This window comes from Apis cerana, linkage group LG6 (assembly GCF_029169275.1).
Source record: "Apis cerana isolate GH-2021 linkage group LG6, AcerK_1.0, whole genome shotgun sequence".
NCBI lineage: Eukaryota > Metazoa > Arthropoda > Insecta > Hymenoptera > Apidae > Apis > Apis cerana.
Genome location: NC_083857.1, coordinates 1 through 13,899, shown reverse-complemented (window position 1 = coordinate 13,899; position 13,899 = coordinate 1). Strand labels below are relative to the sequence as shown.

Sequence of the window (13,899 nt, the reverse complement as noted above, 5' to 3'; positions counted from 1 at the left end):
TTATATCAAGAAAAAAGAAAAAAAAGATATTTAAAATAAAAAAATAAAAATAAGAAACTATTAACATGTGCATTTATGTTAAGTAATTGATAAATAAGCATTGACTCTAATTTTGCATATAATTATCATAATTAAATTTATTTAGAACTAACTTATTATGCACTAAAAAACAAAAAATACTATTATGAGACAAACATTGACTCTACTGACCACATTGCTCATTGAATACAAACATCTTTTAAGAATAAAATGCAGGAGAAGCTGTCTCTTGAAAGCTGTTATAAAATGTAAAATAATTTTTTTCTTAAAAATAGTATTTATTGAAGTTTTGGAATAATAAAAAATGAAATTATATTCAATAAGAAACTTAAACTTCAATAAGAAAATAAAGAATTGAATTTTTCTAATAATTCTAATAATAATAAACATTGAAATTCTATTCAAAAACATTGAATACAAAAGATTGAAATTTAGATTGATTTTTTTTATTGAAATTTTCTTTGCATGATCAATAATTATTTATTCTAATTATCTATTATCTTAAGAGAAAGACTGATTCTATTTTTCACACACCGAATATAATAAAATGTTATATTCTATATAATATATGTATGTATAAAATATAATGTTATATTCTGTAATAATATTTTATTTATTTGCCATATAATATGTCATATAATATAATATTTATGTCATATTATAGAAATATTTGAAAATGTTTACAAGTTTACAAGAAAATTTACAAGAAAAATAACAAATTATAGATCATTTCAAAATCTTTCCTATTATCTTCAAATTTTCAATTATTAATGTAAGTAATCAAATTATGAATTATATAAAAAATGATATCTATATATTATGTAACTTAATAATTAATAATTTAATAAAAAAAATGCAGAAGTGCTTACCATTTTTACAATAAAAATATTTATTTACTTATATTATTTATATTTTAAATATTTATTTATATTTTCTTCCTTTATGTAAAATATATCATGACATCCATATTGAAAATTTTTTCCAACCTAAAATAATCTCAACAATCAATTATTATGCATAAAAATTGAATCTTTAAAATAAATATATACACAAATATACAAATATATACATATATATATATATATATATAGATATATACATATATGTGCAATGAAAGAATAATATGTATGCAAAAAATTAAGCTAATTGTATTGAAATAATCTAGTTCTATTTTCATAAAAATTCATAATACAAATTAATATACTGATCAAATAAACTAATCAAATAAACAAATAAAAAAAAAAATAAATTCATCAGAGAATTATCAATAATATTCCATAAATAATTGAATAAACATGTATTTATAAAACAATAGTATAAAAAGTAAAAGAAAATAAATATTAAATAAATATTACCAAATAGATAAAGCACACTTGAAGAAATTCTAATCGTCACGAATGTCAACAGTAGAATGAAATTTAGCGTAACTAATTCGATGTATCGAATTTCAAAACAGAAAGAGAATATGCTCAACAACAATTCGACAAATTGAACATACAGAATATAATACAATAACGAACCACCAATTTTCTGAAAGATTGAATTATAAAAAATGTTTTCAGTTTTGAAACTGATCATAAAATCAAAAGAAACAAATAATATTATATTAATTAATATAATAATATTATAAATAATATTATAGCAATAGTATCGGAAAAAATACATACATGAAAACATATATATATATTTAAAATATATATGTACACGTAAAATATATATATATATAAAATATATATATACGTAAAATTTATATATGTATACACAAAATATACATATACGTAAAATATATATATACGAAGATACGTGAAATATTATATTGATTGTAATCTAACAATTTTATGTCAATAAAAAGAAATTTATAATTATATTTCTTTAAAATAAATCTCATCATATTTGTGAAAAATGGATTACATCTTCACTTACATTTTTCAAGCCATCTTGTCTTCGAAGTTCCAATGAAATGATAATTGATCTTTATCCTTCGTCATCTTCATCAAAAATCTTCAATTCTGCTATAATAATGATTAAACAAATGCATATTATACAAAACTTATTAAAACTTATTGTTAAATATAAATAATAATTATAATATCATATCCTATCGGTAAGAATTTTAAGTATTTCGCACTTCAGAACAAAACGTGACCAGCCGTTACCACGATTTTCAACTATGAACTACTGCCATGCGCATTATGATGCGCACTATGATTTCGCACTGACTCGTTTCGTTACTGGGCCTTTTTGATTAGTTGAAGCGATGTGGTTTACTTCAATTTATTTTTATTCATTTTAATTTTACGCGCGAAAATCGAATATATATATTATAAATATTCATTATTTAATTATAAATACATCATAATCTTACAAACATATGTCAATTGAAAATATAATAAAAATAAATTATTTAATTTAATTTATTATAAAAATTATCCATTTGTAAAATTAAACATTTAAAGTAAAAATTGAAAATTTGAAAAAAATATATTATGAAACAGAAGTTAATGTAAAGTATATCTAAATTACAAAGTATAACAGAAAAAGAATAAAGAGAATTCTTGTACATAATAGAAGATAAATGTTAAATTAAAAAAGATGCCGAAAAATAAATTAAAAAATTTATATAAATATTAATATAATTTAATATTAATATAAAAATTATATAAAATAAATAAAATATACAATAAAGTATATAAATTTTTATATTAATTTCAATTTTTTATTCTTATACCATACATAGATCATTTTAAAAAAATCACCCATATCATTTACATTAAAAAATAAAGTTAAGTTTCACATCATTCAACATTACTCAATCATAAAATTTTTAAATATTTTAGTCTAGATCTTAATACAAAAATCTAAAATCTAAAAAAATACGAAATTAAAATCTAAAATAAAGAAAAAAAAAATCTAAAAATACGAAAATAATTAAGGTTTTGAATTTCTAAAATATGAAAAAGGATTTTCATATATCACGTCTATTATGTACTTCGTGTAAATATAAAAACTATATAAAAATTAAAATCATAATTAAATTAAATTAAGAAAGAATGATCATAAGTTATATTTTATAATAGATTATATAAATATTGTATTATATATGCAAATGTGATTGTGAATGCATATCTGATACTCACGCTGAAGTCTGAAGAAAATTGAATTCTTATTCCCTTTATGATTGTTTGTCATCGTTGATTGTTTGCCTTGTCTCAAAGAAGACACACTGTATTCATGCATATAGCCAATATCTTTTCTTCTATATGTGGTCAGACTCTTCTTCGACTCATCCGTGCTCTAACATCCTCTTTCTATTCCTCATTCTTTTCCTTTTATATCATCTAAAATTGAATCGATAAGAACATCGATGTGTAAACTTTCTTTTATTTATCTTTCGAAGAAAATTAAGACATAAATTAATTCGTCGTAAGATTAATAAAATAAATTTTATTTTACCGAATGAAATAACATATATATACACAAATAAATATATACAAAAATATGTATATATAAATACGTACAATATAAAGAAAATATGCAAAAATATGTAAAATATGCAAAATATGCAACATAAAAAATATTTTTGGAATTATTTAATCATGACAAATTTCTGTCTAAATGGTTTATCTATTTTTTATAAAAAATATGCACTTATATAAATATCAGCAGTTTAATAAGATAATAATATGACAATTATCTTATTATCTTAATAATAAGATAAAGTGATAATAAAAATAATAATAAAATCTTTAAATAAAAAAAAATTAAATTTGAAAATATTTAAAAGTTGGAATTTTATAATATATATAATGTATTTTTCAATAGGATAACAATAGAGTGAAAACTTTTATAGATAAAAAGATAACTAGCTTCTTGCATAGTAGATGATTTCTTGAAAAAAACATTGATTTTCTCTTATATCAAGAAAAAAGAAAAAAAAGATATTTAAAATAAAAAAATAAAAATAAGAAACTATTAACATGTGCATTTATGTTAAGTAATTGATAAATAAGCATTGACTCTAATTTTGCATATAATTATCATAATTAAATTTATTTAGAACTAACTTATTATGCACTAAAAACAAAAAATACTATTATGAGACAAACATTGACTCTACTGACCACATTGCTCATTGAATACAAACATCTTTTAAGAATAAAATGCAGGAGAAGCTGTCTCTTGAAAGCTGTTATAAAATGTAAAATAATTTTTTTCTTAAAAATAGTATTTATTGAAGTTTTGGAATAATAAAAAATGAAATTATATTCAATAAGAAACTTAAACTTCAATAAGAAAATAAAGAATTGAATTCTTCTAATAATTCTAATAATAATAAACATTGAAATTCTATTCAAAAACATTGAATACAAAAGATTGAAATTTAGATTGATTTTTTTTATTGAAATTTTCTTTGCATGATCAATAATTATTTATTCTAATTATCTATTATCTTAAGAGAAAGACTGATTCTATTTTTCACACACCGAATATAATAAAATGTTATATTCTATATAATATATGTATGTATAAAATATAATGTTATATTCTGTAATAATATTTTATTTATTTGCCATATAATATGTCATATAATATAATATTTATGTCATATTATAGAAATATTTGAAAATGTTTACAAGTTTACAAGAAAATTTACAAGAAAAATAACAAATTATAGATCATTTCAAAATCTTTCCTATTATCTTCAAATTTTCAATTATTAATGTAAGTAATCAAATTATGAATTATATAAAAAATGATATCTATATATTATGTAACTTAATAATTAATAATTTAATAAAAAAATGCAGAAGTGCTTACCATTTTTTACAATAAAAATATTTATTTATTTATATTATTTATATTTTTTTTTTCTTTATGTAAAATATATCATGACATCCATATTGAAAATTTTTTCCAACCTAAAATAATCTCAACAATCAATTATTATGCATAAAAATTGAATCTTTAAAATAAATATATACACAAATATACAAATATATACATATATATATATATATAGATATATACATATATGTGCAATGAAAGAATAATATGTATGCAAAAAATTAAGCTAATTGTATTGAAATAATCTAGTTCTATTTTCATAAAAATTCATAATACAAATTAATATACTGATCAAATAAACTAATCAAATAAACAAATAAAAAAAAAAATAAATTCATCAGAGAATTATCAATAATATTCCATAAATAATTGAATAAACATGTATTTATAAAACAATAGTATAAAAAGTAAAAGAAAATAAATATTAAATAAATATTACCAAATAGATAAAGCACACTTGAAGAAATTCTAATCGTCACGAATGTCAACAGTAGAATGAAATTTAGCGTAACTAATTCGATGTATCGAATTTCAAAACAGAAAGAGAATATGCTCAACAACAATTCGACAAATTGAACATACAGAATATAATACAATAACGAACCACCAATTTTCTGAAAGATTGAATTATAAAAAATGTTTTCAGTTTTGAAACTGATCATAAAATCAAAAGAAACAAATAATATTATATTAATTAATATAATAATATTATAAATAATATTATAGCAATAGTATCGGAAAAAATACATACATGAAAACATATATATATATATATATTTAAAATATATATGTACACGTAAAATATATATATATATAAAATATATATATACGTAAAATTTATATATGTATACACAAAATATACATATACGTAAAATATATATATACGAAGATACGTGAAATATTATATTGATTGTAATCTAACAATTTTATGTCAATAAAAAGAAATTTATAATTATATTTCTTTAAAATAAATCTCATCATATTTGTGAAAAATGGATTACATCTTCACTTACATTTTTCAAGCCATCTTGTCTTCGAAGTTCCAATGAAATGATAATTGATCTTTATCCTTCGTCATCTTCATCAAAAATCTTCAATTCTGCTATAATAATGATTAAACAAATGCATATTATACAAAACTTATTAAAACTTATTGTTAAATATAAATAATAATTATAATATCATATCCTATCGGTAAGAATTTTAAGTATTTCGCACTTCAGAACAAAACGTGACCAGCCGTTACCACGATTTTCAACTATGAACTACTGCCATGCGCATTATGATGCGCACTATGATGCGCACTGACTCGTTTCGTTACTGGGCCTTTTTGATTAGTTGAAGCGATGTGGTTTACTTCAATTTATTTTTATTCATTTTAATTTTACGCGCGAAAATCGAATATATATCGAATTATAAATATTCATTATTTAATTATAAATACATCATAATCTTACAAACATATGTCAATTGAAAATATAATAAAAATAAATTATTTAATTTAATTTATTATAAAAATTATCCATTTGTAAAATTAAACATTTAAAGTAAAAATTGAAAATTTGAAAAAAATATATTATGAAACAGAAGTTAATGTAAAGTATATCTAAATTACAAAGTATAACAGAAAAAGAATAAAGAGAATTCTTGTACATAATAGAAGATAAATGTTAAATTAAAAAGATGCCGAAAAATAAATTAAAAAATTTTATATAAATATTAATATAATTTAATATTAATATAAAAATTATATAAAATAAATAAAATATACAATAAAGTATATAAATTTTTATATTAATTTCAATTTTTATTCTTATACCATACATAGATCATTTTAAAAAAATCACCCATATCATTTACATTAAAAAATAAAGTTAAGTTTCACATCATTCAACATTACTCAATCATAAAATTTTTAAATATTTTAGTCTAGATCTTAATACAAAAATCTAAAATCTAAAAAAATACGAAATTAAAATCTAAAATAAAGAAAAAAAAAATCTAAAAATACGAAAATAATTAAGGTTTTGAATTTCTAAAATATGAAAAGGATTTTCATATATCACGTCTATTATGTACTTCGTGTAAATATAAAAACTATATAAAAATTAAAATCATAATTAAATTAAATTAAGAAAGAATGATCATAAGTTATATTTTATAATAGATTATATAAATATTGTATTATATATGCAAATGTGATTGTGAATGCATATCTGATACTCACGCTGAAGTCTGAAGAAAATTGAATTCTTATTCCCTTTATGATTGTTTGTCATCGTTGATTGTTTGCCTTGTCTCAAAGAAGACACACTGTATTCATGCATATAGCCAATATCTTTTCTTCTATATGTGGTCAGACTCTTCTTCGACTCATCCGTGCTCTAACATCCTCTTTCTATTCCTCATTCTTTTCCTTTTATATCATCTAAAATTGAATCGATAAGAACATCGATGTGTAAACTTTCTTTTATTTATCTTTCGAAGAAAATTAATTAAATAAATTAATTCGTCGTAAGATTAATAAAATAAATTTTATTTTACCGAATGAAATAACATATATATACACAAATAAATATATACAAAAAATATGTATATATAAATACGTACAATATAAAGAAAATATGCAAAAATATGTAAAATATGCAAAATATGCAACATAAAAAATATTTTTGGAATTATTTAATCATGACAAATTTCTGTCTAAATGGTTTATCTATTTTTTATAAAAAATATGCACTTATATAAATATCAGCAGTTTAATAAGATAATAATATGACAATTATCTTATTATCTTAATAATAAGATAAAGTGATAATAAAAATAATAATAAAATCTTTAAATAAAAAAAAATTAAATTTGAAAATATTTAAAAGTTGGAATTTTATAATATATATAATGTATTTTTCAATAGGATAACAATAGAGTGAAAACTTTTATAGATAAAAAGATAACTAGCTTCTTGCATAGTAGATGATTTCTTGAAAAAAACATTGATTTTCTCTTATATCAAGAAAAAAGAAAAAAAAGATATTTAAAATAAAAAAATAAAAATAAGAAACTATTAACATGTGCATTTATGTTAAGTAATTGATAAATAAGCATTGACTCTAATTTTGCATATAATTATCATAATTAAATTTATTTAGAACTAACTTATTATGCACTAAAAAACAAAAAATACTATTATGAGACAAACATTGACTCTACTGACCACATTGCTCATTGAATACAAACATCTTTTAAGAATAAAATGCAGGAGAAGCTGTCTCTTGAAAGCTGTTATAAAATGTAAAATAATTTTTTTCTTAAAAATAGTATTTATTGAAGTTTTGGAATAATAAAAAATGAAATTATATTCAATAAGAAACTTAAACTTCAATAAGAAAATAAAGAATTGAATTCTAATAAGATTCAATAAGAATTCTAATAATAATAAACATTGAAATTCTATTCAAAAACATTGAATACAAAAGATTGAAATTTAGATTGATTTTTTTTATTGAAATTTTCTTTGCATGATCAATAATTATTTATTCTAATTATCTATTATCTTAAGAGAAAGACTGATTCTATTTTTCACACACCGAATATAATAAAATGTTATATTCTATATAATATATGTATGTATAAAATATAATGTTATATTCTGTAATAATATTTTATTTATTTGCCATATAATATGTCATATAATATAATATTTATGTCATATTATAGAAATATTTGAAAATGTTTACAAGTTTACAAGAAAATTTACAAGAAAAATAACAAATTATAGATCATTTCAAAATCTTTCCTATTATCTTCAAATTTTCAATTATTAATGTAAGTAATCAAATTATGAATTATATAAAAAATGATATCTATATATTATGTAACTTAATAATTAATAATTTAATAAAAAAATGCAGAAGTGCTTACCATTTTTTACAATAAAAATATTTATTTATTTATATTATTTATATTTTAAATATTTATTTATATTTTTTTCCTTTATGTAAAATATATCATGACATCCATATTGAAAATTTTTTCCAACCTAAAATAATCTCAACAATCAATTATTATGCATAAAAATTGAATCTTTAAAATAAATATATACACAAATATACAAATATATACATATATATATATACATATATACATATATATATATATATATACATATATGTGCAATGAAAGAATAATATGTATGCAAAAAATTAAGCTAATTGTATTGAAATAATCTAGTTCTATTTTCATAAAAATTCATAATACAAATTAATATACTGATCAAATAAACTAATCAAATAAACAAATAAAAAAAAATAAATTCATCAGAGAATTATCAATAATATTCCATAAATAATTGAATAAACATGTATTTATAAAACAATAGTATAAAAAGTAAAAGAAAATAAATATTAAATAAATATTACCAAATAGATAAAGCACACTTGAAGAAATTCTAATCGTCACGAATGTCAACAGTAGAATGAAATTTAGCGTAACTAATTCGATGTATCGAATTTCAAAACAGAAAGAGAATATGCTCAACAACAATTCGACAAATTGAACATACAGAATATAATACAATAACGAACCACCAATTTTCTGAAAGATTGAATTATAAAAAATGTTTTCAGTTTTGAAACTGATCATAAAATCAAAAGAAACAAATAATATTATATTAATTAATATAATAATATTATAAATAATATTATAGCAATAGTATCGGAAAAAATACATACATGAAAACATATATATATATATATATATTTAAAATATATATGTACACGTAAAATATATATATATATAAAATATATATATACGTAAAATTTATATATGTATACACAAAATATACATATACGTAAAATATATATATACGAAGATACGTGAAATATTATATTGATTGTAATCTAACAATTTTATGTCAATAAAAAGAAATTTATAATTATATTTCTTTAAAATAAATCTCATCATATTTGTGAAAAATGGATTACATCTTCACTTACATTTTTCAAGCCATCTTGTCTTCGAAGTTCCAATGAAATGATAATTGATCTTTATCCTTCGTCATCTTCATCAAAAATCTTCAATTCTGCTATAATAATGATTAAACAAATGCATATTATACAAAACTTATTAAAACTTATTGTTAAATATAAATAATAATTATAATATCATATCCTATCGGTAAGAATTTTAAGTATTTCGCACTTCAGAACAAAACGTGACCAGCCGGCACCACGATTTTCAACTATGAACTACTGCCATGCGCATTATGATGCGCACTATGATGCGCACTGACTCGTTTCGTTACTGGGCCTTTTTGATTAGTTGAAGCGATGTGGTTTACTTCAATTTATTTTTATTCATTTTAATTTTACGCGCGAAAATCGAATATATATATTATAAATATTCATTATTTAATTATAAATACATCATAATCTTACAAACATATGTCAATTGAAAATATAATAAAAATAAATTATTTAATTTAATTTATTATAAAAATTATCCATTTGTAAAATTAAACATTTAAAGTAAAAATTGAAAATTTGAAAAAATATATTATGAAACAGAAGTTAATGTAAAGTATATCTAAATTACAAAGTATAACAGAAAAAGAATAAAGAGAATTCTTGTACATAATAGAAGATAAATGTTAAATTAAAAAGATGCCGAAAAATAAATTAAAAATTTTATATAAATATTAATATAATTTAATATTAATATAAAAATTATATAAAATAAATAAAATATACAATAAAGTATATAAATTTTTATATTAATTTCAATTTTTATTCTTATACCATACATAGATCATTTTAAAAAATCACCCATATCATTTACATTAAAAAATAAAGTTAAGTTTCACATCATTCAACATTACTCAATCATAAAATTTTTAAATATTTTAGTCTAGATCTTAATACAAAAATCTAAAATCTAAAAAATACGAAATTAAAATCTAAAATAAAGAAAAAAAAAATCTAAAAATACGAAAATAATTAAGGTTTTGAATTTCTAAAATATGAAAAAGGATTTTCATATATCACGTCTATTATGTACTTCGTGTAAATATAAAAACTATATAAAAATTAAAATCATAATTAAATTAAATTAAGAAAGAATGATCATAAGTTATATTTTATAATAGATTATATAAATATTGTATTATATATGCAAATGTGATTGTGAATGCATATCTGATACTCACGCTGAAGTCTGAAGAAAATTGAATTCTTATTCCCTTTATGATTGTTTGTCATCGTTGATTGTTTGCCTTGTCTCAAAGAAGACACACTGTATTCATGCATATAGCCAATATCTTTTCTTCTATATGTGGTCAGACTCTTCTTCGACTCATCCGTGCTCTAACATCCTCTTTCTATTCCTCATTCTTTTCCTTTTATATCATCTAAAATTGAATCGATAAGAACATCGATGTGTAAACTTTCTTTTATTTATCTTTCGAAGAAAATTAATTAAATAAATTAATTCGTCGTAAGATTAATAAAATAAATTTTATTTTACCGAATGAAATAACATATATACACAAATAAATATATACAAAAATATGTATATATAAATACGTACAATATAAAGAAAATATGCAAAAATATGTAAAATATGCAAAATATGCAACATAAAAATATTTTTGGAATTATTTAATCATGACAAATTTCTGTCTAAATGGTTTATCTATTTTTTATAAAAAATATGCACTTATATAAATATCAGCAGTTTAATAAGATAATAATATGACAATTATCTTATTATCTTAATAATAAGATAAAGTGATAATAAAAATAATAATAAAATCTTTAAATAAAAAAATTAAATTTGAAAATATTTAAAAGTTGGAATTTTATAATATATACAATGTATTTTTCAATAGGATAACAATAGAGTGAAAACTTTTATAGATAAAAAGATAACTAGCTTCTTGCATAGTAGATGATTTCTTGAAAAAACATTGATTTTCTCTTATATCAAGAAAAAGAAAAAAAGATATTTAAAATAAAAATAAAAATAAGAAACTATTAACATGTGCATTTATGTTAAGTAATTGATAAATAAGCATTGACTCTAATTTTGCATATAATTATCATAATTAAATTTATTTAGAACTAACTTATTATGCACTAAAAACAAAAATACTATTATGAGACAAACATTGACTCTACTGACCACATTGCTCATTGAATACAAACATCTTTTAAGAATAAAATGCAGGAGAAGCTGTCTCTTGAAAGCTGTTATAAAATGTAAAATAATTTTTCTTAAAAATAGTATTTATTGAAGTTTTGGAATAATAAAAATGAAATTATATTCAATAAGAAACTTAAACTTCAATAAGAAAATAAAGAATTGAATTTTTCTAATAATTCTAATAATAATAAACATTGAAATTCTATTCAAAAACATTGAATACAAAAGATTGAAATTTAGATTGATTTTTTTTATTGAAATTTTCTTTGCATGATCAATAATTATTTATTCTAATTATCTATTATCTTAAGAGAAAGACTGATTCTATTTTTCACACACCGAATATAATAAAATGTTATATTCTATATAATATATGTATGTATAAAATATAATGTTATATTCTGTAATAATATTTTATTTATTTGCCATATAATATGTCATATAATATAATATTTATGTCATATTATAGAAATATTTGAAAATGTTTACAAGTTTACAAGAAAATTTACAAGAAAAATAACAAATTATAGATCATTTCAAAATCTTTCCTATTATCTTCAAATTTTCAATTATTAATGTAAGTAATCAAATTATGAATTATATAAAAATGATATCTATATATTATGTAACTTAATAATTAATAATTTAATAAAAAAAATGCAGAAGTGCTTACCATTTTTACAATAAAAATATTTATTTATTTATATTATTTATATTTTAAATATTTATTTATTTTTTTTCCTTTATGTAAAATATATCATGACATCCATATTGAAAATTTTCCAACCTAAAATAAAATAAAATAAAATAAAATAAAATAAAATCTCAACAATCAATTATTATGCATAAAAATTGAATCTTTAAAATAAATATATACACAAATATACAAATATATATATATATGTGTATATATATATATATATACATATATGTGCAATGAAAGAATAATATGTATGCAAAAATTAAGCTAATTGTATTGAAATAATCTAGTTCTATTTTCATAAAAATTCATAATACAAATTAATATACTGATCAAATAAACTAATCAAATAAACAAATAAAAAAATAAATTCATTAGAGAATTATCAATAATATTCCATAAATAATTGAATAAACATGTATTTATAAAACAATAGTATAAAAAGTAAAAGAAAATAAATATTAAATAAATATTACCAAATAGATAAAGCACACTTGAAGAAATTCTAATCGTCACGAATGTCAACAGTAGAATGAAATTTAGCGTAACTAATTCGATGTATCGAATTTCAAAACAGAAAGAGAATATGCTCAACAACAATTCGACAAATTGAACATACAGAATATAATACAATAACGAACCACCAATTTTCTGAAAGATTGAATTATAAAAAATGTTTTCAGTTTTGAAACTGATCATAAAATCAAAAGAAACAAATAATATTATATTAATTAATATAATAATATTATAAATAATATTATAGCAATAGTATCGGAAAAAAAAATACATACATGAAAACATATATATATATATATATATATTTAAAAACATATATGTACACGTAAATATATATATATATATAAAATATATATATACGTAAAATTTATATATGTATACACAAAATATACATATACGTAAAATATATATATATATACGAAGATACGTGAAATATTATATTGATTGTAATCTAACAATTTTATGTCAATAAAAAGAAATTTATAATTATATTTCTTTAAAATAAATCTCATCATATTTGTGAAAGATGGATTACATCTTCACTTACATTTTTCAAGCCATCTTGTCTTCGAAGTTCCAATGAAATGATAATTGATCTTTAT

At 19.0% G+C, this 13,899-nt stretch overlaps 1 long non-coding RNA gene across 39 annotated transcripts in view; it reads right to left on the bottom strand.

The window, feature by feature from the left end:
• Positions 1-13,899, bottom strand: part of LOC133666193 (uncharacterized) — a 34,744-nt gene extending 20,845 nt beyond the window's left edge. For 9 of the 39 annotated variants that reach the window (XR_009829986.1, XR_009829972.1, XR_009829985.1 and 6 more), the window contains exons 1-6: positions 11,087-11,336; positions 9,879-9,967; positions 7,112-7,312; positions 5,898-5,986; positions 3,177-3,377; positions 1,963-2,051 (exon numbers count right to left, since the gene is read on the bottom strand). This is a non-coding gene — a long non-coding RNA (uncharacterized LOC133666193). Of the gene's footprint in view, positions 1-210; positions 276-1,962; positions 2,052-3,176; positions 3,378-4,160; positions 4,226-5,897; positions 5,987-7,111; positions 7,313-8,098; positions 8,164-8,805; positions 8,924-9,302; positions 9,478-9,878; positions 9,968-11,086; positions 11,337-13,844 lie in introns of those variants that run through there. The other 30 variants (XR_009829973.1, XR_009829975.1, XR_009829974.1 and 27 more) reach the window with 18 other exon arrangements.